Below are 17,514 nucleotides of genomic sequence, written 5' to 3' on the forward strand. Positions count from 1 at the left end.
ACACTCTGCCTTTCTTTATCGTTCAAATCTGTTTCTGTGTCATTTAGAGGAGCACAATCTGCACCGGTAGGTGTTTAAAATCAAATAAATTTCCCACATTATATAATGTTTTTAACTGGCAAAACATGTTTTCTGTTTTAGATTGATCAGTTGATAGTGTCTGTTTTTGAGCTGCAGATTCCGATCACTTGCTATAGTTGACTGAGATATAAAACTAATAAATCAATAAATATGAGCACTCTGTTGAAAATGGTTTATTTTCAGTAAATGTCTGCTGACATTCAGCCTTATGAACACAATTCGGCCGGCCTCTGTCCTTTCAGCTACGAATGTTGCTGCTATGGTTATGGGGTAACGTTACGCCCGACTGTTAAACACACCCCCGTTCTCTGTTTAAGACAGAACGTTAACCGTTAAAGCTACATGTATCTATTATATTTGATTTAATTTATTCATACATAGAAAAATAGCAACAACAACAAACTGATTGACTGAGATACATGTAATAAAGCTTAACAGTGGTTTCAGAACCATGGACAGCACTGGGGCCACTTGTGCGCTGTCCATGGTGCTGAAACATTGCTGAGGAGGTCAATATCCTGCCTGCTTTGTGTGGCTGTACACAGACTTGTCACACTCAGCTCCTTTTTAACCTTATTATCACAATCAACAGACAGAGGGCAAATGGGAAGTAAGCTAAGTTTAAAACAAAACAAAAAAAATACTAAAGCTATTAAATTCCTTTTCCATCAGATAATTCATAGAATAAGCACAATACTTTGTGACGACTGCTGTCCCACCCACAAGCTCCCACTCAGCTTGTAGACTTTACATTGTGAAGATGTGTTTGATTTTGAAAATTTTAGATTAAAAAAAAAAAAAATTGCAACTGTGAGTGGCATTACATGGGACCTGGATTTATTTATATAAAGGTGTGTTCAAACTAAATGCAAAGCAAATTTTCCCTCCCTGGTACTTGGATTAATAGGAGCGGTGGAGCTTTTTTTTATTTTTTAATGGAGACAACAGCTCCTTTTAACGTCAATGCTAACCAATCTAGAATCAAATAAATATCTTCAGAACTTAGTCTACAGCCCCATAGCTTCCCTCACTCCAAGCGCCTTATTTTTTTTTTCTGTTTCTGGACAAAACTGACCCTTCGTCATCGAGCTCCGGGTGCTCACAGATAAATCTCAGTGCTGATTGTCCTTCACAACGAAGCTTCACAAAACACTATACCTCCTGCAGGGACATATTGTGCCATTTTACGTTGTCTGCTGTAAATATGCATCTATTTGTAATTTGCATTGACTTTGTATGTTATTTAATTGCACAGAAATTTGCTTCGAAGTTGGTTTGAACTATAGACTGTATAATATAGATGGATGATGTGATAGATCCGCAGAAGTGAAGCCAAAACATTTGGATTGCACCCTGGTGGCTGTAGTTTAGATCATTTTAGGTCTGGTTTTTTTTAGCTAAGTCCTTGTCATGCAAGTTTACTTTGAAGTGTTGATTTTTCTGATAAACTCGGTTTTAATTAGTTATTTGATTCTTTAAAAAGAGGGTTTGACATCCTGAAAGGCCACTATGTGTGCTAATCGGTGCGTTCGCCAGCAATGCTACTGCACGCGGTCTGGCTTCAAATGGCATCACCAGCACAAGATGACAGTGTCTGGGATATTTTGGCCTCATTTTTGTATAGTGGAAGGAAGTAAAGACAAAATTTAATCTTTATATTAAATCTGAACACACCTTTAGGGAGGTCAGGTAATTTCTTTTTTTCACTGAGTATTGTTAATCACATCTGAACTGCTGTGTCTTTGTTTTTAACCTTCTAACTACTTAAGACCGTCTTTGTGTCAAAAATCTCAGTTATTCTGTTCATTTTGGTCCCACCTGAATGAACGTAATGGTCTTTTTTGCCCATGCAATACAGTAAATATTTTCTATTCCGCTCACTTCCATCTTCCTCTGTATGAGTGGATTTAAAATTTGACATTAGCCGTAAAGGCTGGATCCAAATCTGTATTTCCCATATGGGAAACATAATCATCCGATGAGGATGCAATCTTGAGAGATTTCCTTCAGTCTTCTCATCCTGCTATGACCTCCCACCCCAAGCTTCTAGCTCAATATTATGCTGTATCATAACAAATCTAAATGCAGGTTCCCAATGTGGAAAATCACATGGCATGGAGTCAGCCAGGGGGGAATACCCTCCCGGCCAAATGAGACATGTATGTTCGCAAACCTTCCGGAAAGACCACTCTGGCACACGCAGATAAGGAAAATGAAGAAATTATGTGAAGTAATGGCCATGAGGAGCGCTAATCCATCCCAAATGCTATATGCAACGCTATAAAATTCCTCGCAATATCCTGTCAAGATCCTCAAATGCAGTTAATTATGTCCACTGTGAAACATTGATTCACTTTAAATCCTCCACGTCCTCAGTGCAGCTCTTGCAAGCTGACCAGAAAGCAAAAGATATTACTCTGCAAGTCTTGCATACAGCCTAAATCTGTCAAGAAAGGTTTGATAAGGGCCTCCTTGTATTTTGTCTTCTTTGTTTTTCTTGTCTTTCTCCCCACCAGCCCTTGTCTGTGGAGGGCTCTAAAATAAGAAATCCCTTTCCGCAGATATAATTAATCACTCTGGGAGAACAGGGCGTGTAATTATTTAGGTTACCACAGAACTCTCCTCAACCTCAGCCCCCCCCCCCCCCCCAACTCTACATTGAAGCAGGGCTTTTAGTAGATGCATAACCAAACCAAACATGGCGGCTGACGACAAAAGTATTTTGTTGAGCTCTGTTTCCTTTGAAGGACAAATGCATGGCTACCATGCAAACAAAGGGGACTTGCATACACACTGAGACAGGAAGAGATAAAAGCTGAATTAAATGGCTGTTTTATGTATTTTGTAGCAGGAGATGTCTTTGCTTTAGTGCATCACAACCACTTAGAAATATTCCCTTTTCATCAGGCATTTATAATTTCAACAACAGGGAAAGAAAGCCCCAGATACTGAGGCTTTCACACAGCTTGATGATGACGGCCGTGATGACGATGATAGCTCACGACTGGTGCCGAATATAACAAGTTGCTGTCCAGACAACCTTTTTCTCTTTCACACAGGAAAAAGTGTTGCAACACAGCGACAGGATATTTGTTGAACGATATAGTGAAAGAGGGAGGTGGGATCGCCTTGCCTCCTCGTTCCTCCCCAGCCTCTCTTGTAGGCAATTATACACCCTCCCTCCTTGCTGATAAAGAGTTCAGCATCAGTTCACCAAAAGATTAATACGGAACGATGAACACACCCTTTGGAATGGTCCTGGCTGATTCAGAATTAGCCCGATTAGAGGGGACCTCAGCTAAAATCCCCCTGTAGACGAGTCCAGCAGCCCATAGAAAGTTGCTATTGTGCAGCGTCAGCGGGTTTGCACCAAGCAGCCAGGAAAAGGGGGGAGGCAGGCCAGTAATGTGAGCGCTGCCAATTGGATAACACTGGTGGCCAAATGAGAGATGGCAGCACTTGTCAGGGGGGTGATTGAGCCATGCTTTCTATGGGGAGAGGAGATGGATAGTGTACTTTCTGCATGATGCCCCAAACAGAGGGAGCATGAGCCTGAGTGTTCAAACCAGCCAGACCTCAACATACATCTCGCTAATTCTCCTGATGAGCGCTGTTATTAAGGAGGTGTCATGTTGCTGTAATCTTTACTCTTGATGATGTGAGGACCTCGGAAAGCAGACTGCTTATTCAGATATGAAAAATGAGGTATAAAGGCAATGCTGCAGGGTTTCATGTGTATTACAGAGACCACAATAAGAGACTACATCCATGCTAGGGGCTCAGTGAGGCTGTACTTAGACACAGCAGTGCTTTAAAGCAGACCTATTATGCTCATTTTTCGGGTTGTACTTGTATTTTCAGTTAATACTAGAACATGTTTACCTGCTTAAATGTTCAAAAACAATTCCTTTCCTCATACCTTATGTGCTGATACTCATGTGTCCACCTTATGTCTAAAAATTTGCAATTTAGTCTCTTCAAGCCCCACTCTGAAGACAACAAAGTCTGCTCTGATTATTCAGCGTTTGCCGTTACTTTTGCATCTGCACTCTTTGTGTTTTTGCAACATCATTCCAGATGGGGAGTGACTGTAACAGTGTAAAGCGGCACTTTTTACCATAAAAAGCCATCAATCAAACCACATCTCTCACAACCGGACATGTTCCAGCGGAATATGTACCGAAAATGGGGAAGAATTAATAAGATCAGGTACAAAGATTTAGATTTTCCCTGTCCTAAGCATGTGGCTGCAAGTAGCAGTGTACTTGCAGCCGGGAAAAGATTGCAACAGAGTATAGCAGCACTTTATACAATAAAAATGGCCATTAACCAAAACCTGGACAGCAACAACAACACATATGATCCGAAATCAGGATGACACTAAAAACCTCAGCAGCCAAGTTAATATATTTATTTGGAATGTAAGTACATGTAGCGCTGTATGAAACGTAAATACTTACATGAATGTGCCTGAAGCCCAAAATCATAGATATCTTTTGCTGGATTACTTACTTACATATGTTTACCTTATTATTGGAAATTTGAACATATTTAGTATGAACATCTGACATATATATATGACTGCTAATGTCAGTAGCTAATAGACTTACAGGACAATGTTAACATGCTAACATTTGCTACTTAATGACACAAAGTAGATTTATTGCTGATAAGAATGTCATAAGTTTAGCTAGTTTTTGGTCCAATTATAATTTATCCTGTCAGTAGCATGAATGTTCATACCAAATGTCATGGCAATCCATCCAGTGGTTGTCAGGTAGTTTTATACAAAACAAAAATATTAGCCTCATGGTTGCACTGGTGAAAATTTCAAGGAAACATCAAAGTAAGTTCATCCTCTGGGGAAAATTAACATCTGTACAAAATATCAAAGCATTATCTTGTAGTTTTTAAGATATTTCAGTCTGAAAGTGGTGGGCTGACAGACCAGCTTTGGTATGTCTATATCCAATGGCTAAAAACAATACATTCACATCCAAAAAGAACAAAATTGAGAGTGAATAGACATCTTTTAAAGAGCACTGCCAGCTTCTTGCTGTAAACTGCGGCGATACATTTTCCAACTGACTGCAGTAAATCCAGGATTATTGGTGAGAAGGTCAAAATGAAAGAATCCCGAGCAGTTTTATTGAGTGACAATGACTCTAGCGGCGGAGTGATTTTCTGAATTTGAATCAAATCACTTGTGCTCACAGAGGGCAGCATAAAAAATGAATGAACGTCTGTATACACAGGCTGCCAGCCAAGGATTTTAAGATCTTACTAGTGTGTGGGTGATTTTAATAAATGCTGTGTACTTTAGGATATGTTCCTCTGGTGTTATGCCTGTGTGCTATGGAAACATAGATGCGAGGCCATGCAGCCCCCTCTCCCGCTGCCCATCTTTGTCTTTCATTTCTCTCCCACACACTGTCTCTGCTACAGCACCGACTCTGAAGTGACTATACTTTAAAAGTTCCTGTAGCTGGGGGAAAGACTGTCAAGCGAAATTATATGCTGGAAAGATCTTTCATCATTGCGAATGTTGTCATTTGCCTTCCCTCTGCAAATGACACAACTTTGCAATTGAACGTAAACTGCAACATTGAGGATGCAGTAAAAACAGTCCTGCTGTAATTTAAATAAACCTCCACAATATGTGTGTTTGTCACCCTGAAACCTTTCGAAATTAAAAAAAAATGTAATGCGGCAAGACAGCACAGCTTTCAGAATTTACATCTGATGGCTGACATTGAGGTTTTTGACCTTTACTTGTCCAGGGAGGATATGCAGAGACCTTTTCTGCACCAACTTGTCTTAAATAAACCTGGAAGCTGCTCCATTATAATGACTATCTACAGTTAGCCAATGAGGAGTTTTTACAGAGGCAGAAAGGGGTTAGCAGCCTTGCTGACGTGCACCTTATCATACTTTTTTGTGTCCAAATCTTTTCATCAACTTAAGTGATTAGAACCAGCAACATTTAAGCAAAGAGCTTGTCTATTCTGCCTCTCTGTTCTGCTGATTGTGCACCCGATAATTGTCCCATTAAAACTTCCAGAGCAGCAAACTATTCTGCCACGCTCAGAGCTCGAGTAAGGTCTTGAATTGTTGCTGTTGTAGCCCTGTAAAGACCATTTAGACACTGTGTACCTTGCTTGACTTCAATGCATTAGTGTCTCCTTTTTATTTGGATAATACCCCGGAGAATAATTCAGTCCGCCATCATGACCTCTGGTGGTACTTCGATGATTCAAGTGGAGTTTTCTAATAACCAGTGTGCAAACTACTGTGATCCTTCAACTGAATCCTTTAGACATTGGTTGAATGTTGCAAATTAGTTCTTTTCAGATGGATTTTCCTCTAAAGAATACATTTCGTCAAAAGTTACTTAAAAGTTTCTTGCAGACGTAGTTGAATCCTGAACTCTTTCTTTATTTTTAGCTGAAGGGCAACAATGATTTTGCACTCTACCGTCTGTTGATTTTAATTTAAACCTGTAAATGTCAATGCATTATTATGATTACTCTCATCAATAGAAATTACTAAGGGCGATGTTTGCTTTGTTAAGCACTAAATGGAAAACGTAACATTCTTTTCTGCACAGCAACGTGTGAACTTGAATGTCCAAGCAAAATAATTGATGCCATGCCATTGTTGCAACAATCCAATATTCTAAAGCTCCATTAGTCCGCAAAATGTCCAATTGGACTTAAAACCAATTTGTCAGACTTCCATTATCCAACAACAAGAGGCCATTGCCCTGAAGTCCTGCTAAAATACATACTCCCTGCAGTTAGTTTCAGTTTACCAACTGCTTTCGATCCAAAAGGCAACCCAACCTTTAGTAGCGTTTTTTTGAAGCGTTTTAGCCATCAATCCTCAGGTGTTTTTAATGACCCTTTGTGACATTTTTCAGCTGCATTTGAATCACCCATCTTGGATGTTTTTACTGACCCTTCACAGAATTTTTTAAGCAGCGTTTTAGCAACCAATCTCGTGTTTTTTTATCGACTCTTTTCAGTGTTTCCCAGTGGTGTTTGAACCATCAGTCATGGGTCTTTTTACCTACCCTTCACAACATTGTTTAGACCGCCAAACCCTAGTGTTTTTCACTGACCTGTCCCCACATTTCATGGGACTTTTCTGGCACCAAACGTTGGCAATCAACACTTGGCAACCAAGTGTTTTTGTGCCACCACCTCAGCACACATTCACCACAATGTTGTTCACAAATGTAACATTTGCATAGTTCACAGAAACATGTCAACATTTTATCAGGCAATGGCTTGTCTAACTGACGGAAGTTTGTATTTTTGGAGAAACAGGACTTGAAGACAAAGGCATTTGTTTTTGTGATATGAGGCTGGCAGAGAAATGGGCTTTCGGTCCAATGGGACATTTTTAGGACTAACAGGGCTTCAGAATTTTGGGCCTTTGTAACAATGGGCAGTCCGCAAATAGTCACCCTCAGCATGAATTCAAATCTGACATGGTGATAATGCTGCACTCTTGCCAAGTGACTCACACTGAGTAACAGAGGGTGATGTAGCAGCCTTCATATCAGTAATAATTAAGATGAATTTAACTTTGGCAAGGGCAAGAGACTGCATGAGAGCGGAAAAGTTCTGAAAGAAAATTACTTTATTTTGTAAAAGTAAATTGTCACAAAACATACATGCAGTGTTTGCACAAGTAGAAAAATGATTTACTGGTTGGATGGCTGGAAGAATGCAACTGTTCAGTCTGTCATCGAGGCACTCTGATAGACTGGGCTTCCTAACACGATCAATACATTTCATCAAGTCGGCGCCATGTATCGGCCTTCCCGGTCATGTAAGCCATGCAAGAGGCATCAGGGCACAGTGAGGCGATGACAAGATGTTAGGTTAGCCGGAGGGGAAGAAGGGTCACAGGGAGAGAAAAGAAGAAGGGGTGAACAAGAGAGTGAGAGAGAAAAGAAGGAGGGCTTGACAAGGGCAAACGGATGAGAGAACACACTTGAATAAAGGGGGGTGTCATTTTACTGGGTGAGAAGAAAATAGAGATGGGGGATCTGAGGATAAGGACAAAGAAAACAACAATATGCTCTATCTTCTTTTATAGGATCTTGAGTGTGGGAAAGGTTAACTGAACGCGGCGCCATATACGGAGGCAAATGTTCATTCAATACCCCACCAATGTTATTTTTAAGGTCTCGGCCTCGGTATCTGTGGATTATTTTACAGGTGAGCAAGCAGAGGTTGGAAAATGAGATTTAAGGTCATTGCAAAGAGTGCACAATGATTCTTGCAATAAACTCACACAGCTGAGAATGAAACAAGATTGTTGATAGATCTCCAGGGAGGGCGGCATGCTATGAATATAATGTTACAATTACAGATATGGAATGAAGAGAGGTTAGAGAAGCTAATCTATAAAGATCAGTTTTGCTGTTACATTTCATTGACTTTCCTTGTTTCATTGACTTTGACTCAACGTCCATAGCGTGCAGTCTTAAAATAGGCTTCACACTGAGTTCAAGAAAACCTGAACCTGAAATTGGAAGGACAACTTATGGGGCCTGACTCAGCTGTCTTGCTTTGGACACTTCAAAAAGACCTCTCCAACACTTAAATGGAAGCTCCTGCTGGTTGCTATTATCGACTTTTGGCATGTGAGGTTTTTTTTTTTTTAATTATTAATTTATTTTAAAAGGGCTTAAGACATCCATCCAAAGCAGTTTGGATTTTTTATACTTTAAATGACAATTTCTTTCTTCAAACTTTGTCCTCGACTGACTATAAGTTTAGAACCTGTATATTTCTCTTTTGTCAAGCATGTGAATTGCTGGCCGGACGTGGTGGTCTAATCAAAAGCATTGGGAAAAGCTGTGTGCTTTTGGGGCAGCCCCAGCTTCTGTAACTGACAGGGTACCAAAGACTCTTTGGCAGGTCCACTCACCCATTCCAAGAACTTCTCAGTCATCCGGCAGTCTTGGAAACAAAATTGTTGTATTGCCTTCTGATGATTAGAACTGAATAACATCAGAGGGCACAGAAAGGCTGATTATGCTCTTTTTTTTAAATTTAAAAAAATGTTTTTTTTTTTACATTTTCTTTGTTGTATCGCATTCTTTGAATATTCTAGGAATAAAAACAGACGGGGAAAGAAGTGGAGTGATAGAAGTTATTTTCCACAGGGGTAAGGGAGATTTAGGAAGGACACTTGGGGTCCTCTCCTAATTTCAAACTTCTTTTCTCTTCGCCACTCAAAGTGTTCATTTATAATCTATTAGAAAATGTTCTCACCATCTTTTAATTATGAGGCCAATTCATCCAAGTATCGAAAAATAAAATAAAACTTTAGAGGCAATAAAAAGCTTGTGGCAGAAGAGAGCAAAGATGTGTTGGATACAGTGTTAGAAAATTGATTTATCCCATGTCTCGGTGGGATTCCATTGAATTGCTCTATTTAGAAAGAACAGAGAGAAAAACAGAGAGAGAGAGAGAGAGAGACAGAGGGCGAGTATTATTGGAGAGGGGCTCTTCTGCTGAGATTTATCTCTCCCCTCTATAACACTGCCTCTGAGTTTTCTCGTACACACAGTGGGAGTTAGCACGTTCATGGAATCCCTCCCTCATCCCTCCCTTAATGCTTACGCTCTTTCTGATTATGGCATCTACATTCTAACTGAATACTAATCGAGCACGTAAATGGTAACACGTTACTCGAAGTGAAGTTCAAGACCTCGACTAATTTGGTTTAGCATTCGAGTGGAACACAGTTTAATAGGTCTCAAGCGCGACAGCTCATATGCAGAATTAAAACAGACACTCTGGTTATGGACCCAATGTATGCATGTGTGTTGTTTTTTTTCTGAAATAACACATCCAAGCAATTGGATCCAATTGTTTTAAAGGGCATTTGTTCATGTGCAAAATCCAAGTTTTTTTAGCATTTAAAACAATTGTACAAAAGAGAAATGAAAGAGCACAGCACTGAGAGCATAAGACTACATGAAAAGGCAAAAGTGATGCCGGGTGCATCCTGGGGTGCCATCCCGAGGGGTGGGGGTGATGTTCATACAGAGAGCATTAGCAAAAGAAAAAATAGAAAGGCAAAACACATCTGGAGTGCAGCGCAATGTAAGAAGAAAATAAAATTAGCAATTTTGGGCATACCATGTTGTCTTATTGTTTGTTAGACAAGTTGTTTATTTGTGTGAATTTTTCAAGTGCACTTGTTCTTTTTTAGTAATTATTCCAATAATATTAATAATCTTAATTTGTATAGCACCTTTCATACAAGATATGCAGCTCAATGCACTTTACAACAAAAAGAATTACTTGCACCAAGTGCCTTACATCAAAAGACACAGAAGACATAATAAAATCTGCAAGTAAAAATAAAATAAGAACTAATAAATAGAATGCATCTTCACATGGATAAAACCCATTTGATAGTGCTAGCAAAAGTAAGATAAACATACGGATAAAAAATGGAATGCACAGAATGCATAACACAAGATGGAAAATAAAACCTTATGAGATAATATCAATAGAAATAAAGCTAAAATTAGTGTGTAAAATGCATAAAATTAAGGAAAATACATTTTAAAGAGGTGCAGCAGTGTGAAAGTTCAAAGAAAATATTTTTTAAAAATATAATTATATTGTTAATAATAATAATAATAATAATAATAATAATAATAATAATAATAATAATTATTATTATTATTATTATTATTATTATTAGAGATCTAACCTAATAAGGCAACCACTTCGCTTTTCTTCCAGAGATCACAATTAATGATTTTATGATGGCTTAATTACTTTTTTACTTAATAACCAATACCACGATGGCCCGAGAGCTCACAGGATGGTACTTGTATCCATAACATTTTACACCAGTCACCAGACAATTTAATTGCACATGGCCTAATACCAATGTTAGATTTTGTCCTTTTGCTCCATATGTCAAACAGTGCTTTAGAAACGCTGCATCAAATGTTTTTAGGTACCCCCTAAAACACTCTGAGCTGACGCATTTATGCATTCAGTTCATTGAGAGACTCACCAGGCCAAAATCTATAAGCATTTGACTTGTAGGTGGTGCTCATTTTATTTCTCACTTTGCATCAATATAAACCCCGGACACCTAATCAGTGGGCACAGTCCACGTTGCATTTACCATTACCTCTTCCCCACAGTGCCTTTTTGTGCTGCTAAACTGTCAAGTGATTAATTGTTTTTGACAGCTCATTTAAAGGTCTTGAGCAATCTGTGAAGTATCCCCCAGGATGGTAAATTTGCAACTTTATGGTTATTCTTGGATCCTATTTGACATTTGATTCTCACATTTATCACCAAGACATAAACCCAATAGGATGAGATTCCTTTCACTATAAAGTCGTGGAAGATGGAGACATGAAAAGGACATTCCCTGTGCAAGGGACGCTCTCTCCTGTTCATACGTGACTCCCTATGGCTGTAGTCGTCAAAGGTTGGCTTCATGGATATCAAAATGCCATCGACAGCACTTCAGCAAGCATTCGTAGGGATGCCAAGGAAGGATTTTTAATTATGAACTGACCTAAAGAAACCTAAGGATGTGAGATCTAATGTAGTCATGGGCAACTATGCTCTCCTCGAGGAATGAGATGAGCAAGAGGGCATTGTCTTGTGCCTGGAGAGGGCCGTGGGTCTATTGCGACAACCTTAAGCCAAAACCTTGAGGACGAAAGCTAGAAATAGATATACAAACTCTATATTCTGTCAGAAGGTTGCATGGGGATATTTTTAGCTTTTTATTTCATTACTTTCCTGATTTAAGTAACATTCCTTGGTGTGCAGGACCCTGTCCATGTTTGCTTTTACAAAATTGAGTTAAGAAGAAATGTATCAGGTTTATATAATGATGATGCATTTTGTGTCGATGTAGCTGAGTCAGACATAGCTGGTTATTTATGCGACCCAGGACACACTGACCAAGAAAATGCAAGAGGAGGCCAAGTCAGCAGCAACACAGGCTTCAAATCAGTTAGTAAGAGTGGTCCAGGAGGATGTAAACCCCCAGGTTTATCACCAGCCTCAAGACAGCAACACCGATAGCCAGAATAAAAATGTCTGCCTTGGTGGCAGCAGCTTTCTCATGGGGACATGAAGACTTAGCTGGGAGCTAACAGTGCTAGCAAACAGAAGACCATGCTGCAGTGAGATTGATTGCCTCCTGACACTTTATTCTGGTCCTGCTGAGGATTTCTAATGTGTTAGCACTGAACTAATTCAGCATGATGGTGGATAATACTTGTACTCACGCAGTGGCTATCGACGGAGGTTAATTAGCATGAGTTACCATGCAGCTAAAGGCTGCTTTACAGCTACAAATTTGTTCAGGGACACTGTAGAGATGCAAATGTCCCCTACCAAGCTTGCTTGTATTATTAGCCTACATTGTGCAAAATATATATGTAGGCTAAATAAATTTAAGAGTTTTTTGAAAAGCTTAAAGTTACGTGACAAAAAATGTAACATTAAACAGCTGTTAAATGCTAAATGCTACCAACAAACTGTTTTATTTCATCATGTAAAAGTATAGGGAGTTATAGGGTACTCCAATCATTCAATCAATCAATCAATCAATCAATCGATCACTTCTTTGTCACATGGAATTATACAAGTTACAACTCCAGTCTTCTGACATTGTTGGCTGCTGCTCTTTAATTGTCCATGTTTTTGGATGGCTCTGGTAATCCATGGTTTCTGGTTTTGGAATGATTTAACTGTAAAAGCATCCCAAAACTTGACGGCCGTATCATTGCTCCACCAGAACATTGGCAGCATCTCTGCTCTGTGAGCCACTGCAGGAACAGGACAGCACCTCATATTCCCTCTGTCACACCGGTCGTTATTACCATAAATCACACTCATTCTCTCCTTCTCTTGCCAGATTCCTGTGCTCCGTTGGATTTGCATGATGTTAGGTGGCGCTGTCCAGGATTTACCCAAGTTTTGGTGAGTAAAATGATATTACAGTTCCCTGATATCTAAACTACCAATACAGTTGGAGGTAATTATTTGAAAATATGGAATAACACAAGTATTTTTTTTAGCTCCTTTTCCTTTACCAAAATTGGTTGCTCACCATTGCTGTGGAAATGTGAAATAGCTGTTGTTGTTGCATGTGGCTGGTAAACAATACTGGATATTTTAGAAAGAGAAAGCAGAGAATATGCATATTTTAGCAAATACAGCTAACCATGAAGGTTAGTTGACTATGATGGCATGAAATGCTCCTTTTTTTTTTAAAAAAAAACCCACCGTATTCATTTGCAGTTTTGAAAATGTGTATAATTGCTCAAGTTATCCATTCCAAAACACTGCCTATCAGCTGTCGACAGAGACACCACGCTTTTACCAGAAGAAATCCTGGTTATTTCAGCTATGATTTCTAGAGAGGCTTTAAGCTGCCAGAGATTTGAAAAGCTCACAGGTGTGATTGTGTTGTGTATAAGGCTCGCTCCTCACTCGAGCGAAGGAGACAAAGAGAGTGGCTCTTGGCACGCGCACACCTTCCCACTCAGAGCGCCCTCCAAGGCTTTGCCGGTTAGCACATTCAGGCCTTACCATTCCCTACCTGTATTGGCCCCTCTGTGTGAACAATTGCTGTCTGGAAATAGTGTCTCTGCGTTGCTTCATGTCCTTGGCTCAATGCTGACAGCAACAATGTCATTTTTGCATGGCTGCAGATTGCAGGTAGAAGTGGTGATGGCTGAGCTGGAGCAACTGGTCTCTCACTAGTTAAAGGGATACAACCATAATTACCTTTTACACTGATCGGATTAACACCAGGCATGAATAGTGGTGTTCAAAAACCATTTGAATGCTGAAAATGTTGTTATTTCCCTGGATTGTTTAAAGGTTAGTAGCGTAGGATATAAACATGGCAAGTGCTTGCAGATCAGCTGCAGGGATAATGGGAGGTGTTTGGTCGAGAACTGTGGCTCCAAAGAAATGTATTTTTTTAAGTAAATCTATCAGAACCAAAAGAACTGGGCAGGGTTTGATCATCATATTGTATATTTGTTTCAGCTCCAGCACAGCACTTTTTAAAAAATCTACAGAGACCTTGTAAAAGCAGTAATTAATAAATCAGAATATAAGGCGGTTTCAAACAAATGATGGATTCAAGCTGAACGTCTGCAGGATTTAGCGATAAGTGCCTCTCTGTTGCCTAGTATTTTAGAGTGTAACTAGAATAAGGTCCAGGATAGTTTACACTACTGTCAGTTGTTAGAGGAGGTAGCAAGGGACTGAAATAGTGTCAGGTGGTTTATAGAGACATATTTTTTTAGCGGTGGGCAATATGGTCCTAAACTAATATATCAATATCTCAGGGTATTTTTGCGATATTAAATTAGTATAAGACAAACTACTGAAAAATATTTTACTAGTAATTTCAAAAACAACAATGGCAACAATTTATAGTTTTATATGTCAACATAAATGTAACAGTTTGCCTCCAAAAAAAAAAGTCTCCAATTTCTCCAATTAGTTTGTTAACAACAGTAGCAACTCTGATTCTGTATAAAATAAATAAAGCATAACAAAATACAATTTACCTCAGATTAAAAATCTAAATAGTTGCCAAACACCTTAAAATGTACCTAAATGTACCCTTTTAGGTTGAAACTTTGCATTTAGCCGTGCTTGTTTTTGCTGGCATTAAGGTATATTGTCATTGTGTCAACATGTTGAATATTGCCATTATTAGGATATGAATTTTTTTATAACATATTAAAAATCTTACTAGAATAATTGTTAGCGCTAAGTTTAACGCATTAAGACTGCAGGACCCACAAGTAATCATTTGATAGTGTCAAAGGGAAATTGAGTGAGTCCCCAATGAAATGAGTGTTTTCTGGCAGGTTGTACTGTTTTACTCATGCTTATATTACAGTATATGGTTATAAAAGTTAGTTATATATATATTTGTATCTGGAAATAAACAAATCAAATTCCTAATCTAAAAACTTAATTTACAAAACCATAGACAGTACATGTATATCGACTCTCTTCTCTACTCTCTACTCTATCTCTGTTAATACAGCATATTTACAAAAAATATAAAGAAATGGCACATCTTGCGACTTAAATCAAAATCCACCCAGAGTCAGGTAAATGACATGATTTTGATGTGTGATAATCCCTGAAAACATTAAATTCCTTGTATGTGAAAATCCACTTTGGGGTAAACCATATTCTTATTCATATTCTATGCTTGTTGTAATTAATTAAATAGTGGCTTTTGAAGCCCTGGGAGCAGATTTGTATTTCCTTTAAAATCAAAAATGCTTTTAATCTGACATGTGCACATTCAAGGACGTATGACGCCATAGAAAATGAAAGGTGATTGATCAGAAAAGTGGCCGTTGTTATTTCCCACTATGAAGGCTCTAAAGGCAGTCCGTATTATTAAAAAGCATTAGTCTGCCTGAGCAATGTCATTGTAACTGTGCAAATAACTGCCTCATGCCACATGGGATATGATGACAATCCACGCTACACCAATCAGGTTGTCTTGACACCCACAAATTTGCCCTGCATAAAATGTGATTAGATGATGATATCAGCAGTAGAAATGTGCACTGATTAAGATTGTCTAGACTATAAAACAATACTTCAGAAGCAATGTTGTCAAAAATATAAATAATAGTCAAAGTGTGTATCATCACAATCTTTGTTGCAGAGACAACCTGTTGCTGAAAACCCATTAAATGACTTTCTAAAACTGTTTCCATGACAACTCTATAATGGCGACAATGGGATTCAAAGAGCCAGTTGAGGTGGATATTACAGTTAGGGCAATGTGGACCCTAATACACAAAAAGCAGACCTGAGAGCTACGTTGCGCTGTTTTGTATCATCTCTGTTCAGGTTTTACATCAAGGTGAAATTATTCAATCTGTGTCCTCGGGCTCTTCTCTTTTCTGAACCTCCTTTGTGCTTTTTATGGCAAACTTGCTCAGTGCATTTTTGTTCCCTTAAGGTTAGCCATGAGCAAAGTGGCTTTGCTTGATGTTAAGTATTCTCCCTTCTGGAAATATACCAGAGTGTTGGCAAGCAAAGGGTAATTTTAGATGCTTTTGAGATGTAGAAAGGGAGAATATAATATGATCAGGGTACCGAAAGTCTACTCAAATGTTTCTTTGCAACCATTGCTTTATACTTGTAGTAATGGTTTATATGAACTTTGGCAGCATAACTGTACAGATTAGACACACCAAATTATCCCTGAGCAAAAGTCTGCACCCTTTCATATTTTGTCATTATCTTAATAGACTCTGGTGCAATCAAAACTGTTCAATCAAAATGCAATCTCATCCCAACATCTTGGAGTTTTCTTTGAATTTCTGAACATTTACTCTCCCATCTAATCTCTCTACCATTCCCCAGCTCAACTTCAAAAAAGAAATACATCAATACGGCATTTTTTGAGCATGTTTAATCTAAGTGGTTACATAACAAGTGGTTCTTTTGCTTTTCACCTACAGAATGGTGAGATTTTGGTAATGCTTGCTCCTTTGCTGACACTGAGATAAGTACATTTCTGCAGCCTTTTCCACTTCCTGTATCTGGAACATCTGTTTGAACACACTTTGCCATTAGTACCACAGGGTGACAACTAAGTCTCATGGATAAGTTATGCCGTGTGTGTGTCAGAGAGCTTTCAGGGTGTGATAAAATGATATCAAGAAAAACAGGCTGCCCAAAAAACTTTCACTGAAGTTTATGGAATAAAAGACTCAAATACTCTCAGTCGGCACAACATTACTGTGATGCCTGAGCCCCGGAATTGGGGCTGTCAACAGGCCAAAACACGGCCCGATGTTTAAGAGGTGATGTTGTTTCTAAAGACATGGAACTTATTCTGGGTCGCTGATCAAATCAAATACTGTACTCCTACTGCAAGTGTTTTATTGCTGTTATTATTCCAGGCAGTGCTTTTTGCTGAGCGTGCGGTTTTGGCTCGAGCTACAGTCTTTTGGCCTTGGTGGCTGAAATATCTTGCTGGTAGTTCGATCACCATCACTGCATGAATTGTGTCAGTGGGTGGACAGGTTTGCCTCATAAGAGTGAGCCAGCAATTGCTGAGTCACTGGTAGTGATCAATAGTTACCTCAGCCATGCTATCAGTTTGTGTTCTTGGGTAGTGGAATCCCTACCAACTGCATGTTGTTGTTTTTTTCTCTTTACCAGCTTTTACAGCATCTATACTCAATTTGTAGTTGTGTCCCAATTTAGGACTACCTCATTTGAAGCTTCCATTTCAAGATCAACCACATTATATTGGCTAGATAAGTACTTTGGCATCCCAAACGCTCTGAGAAATTCAGCTCTGAAATGCAGCCTGAAAAGAAAAGAACTGATGATTCCTTTGTGGCCCTCAATA

The 17,514-nt window shown here is 38.9% G+C and overlaps 1 protein-coding gene across 3 annotated transcripts in view; it reads left to right on the forward strand.

Annotated features, from left to right (window-relative positions):
* The window catches only part of slitrk6 (SLIT and NTRK-like family, member 6), a 159,093-nt gene that overhangs the window by 6,884 nt on the left and 134,695 nt on the right, over positions 1–17,514 (forward strand). For all 3 annotated transcript variants that reach the window (XR_006107146.1, XM_042512838.1, XM_042512839.1), the window contains exon 2: positions 13,012–13,076. The gene's annotated coding sequence lies outside the window, so the exon portion shown is untranslated. The remainder of the gene's footprint in view (positions 1–13,011; positions 13,077–17,514) is intronic.

The sequence above is a fragment of the Plectropomus leopardus genome, chromosome 24 (assembly GCF_008729295.1).
Source record: "Plectropomus leopardus isolate mb chromosome 24, YSFRI_Pleo_2.0, whole genome shotgun sequence".
Lineage (NCBI taxonomy): Eukaryota > Metazoa > Chordata > Actinopteri > Perciformes > Serranidae > Plectropomus > Plectropomus leopardus.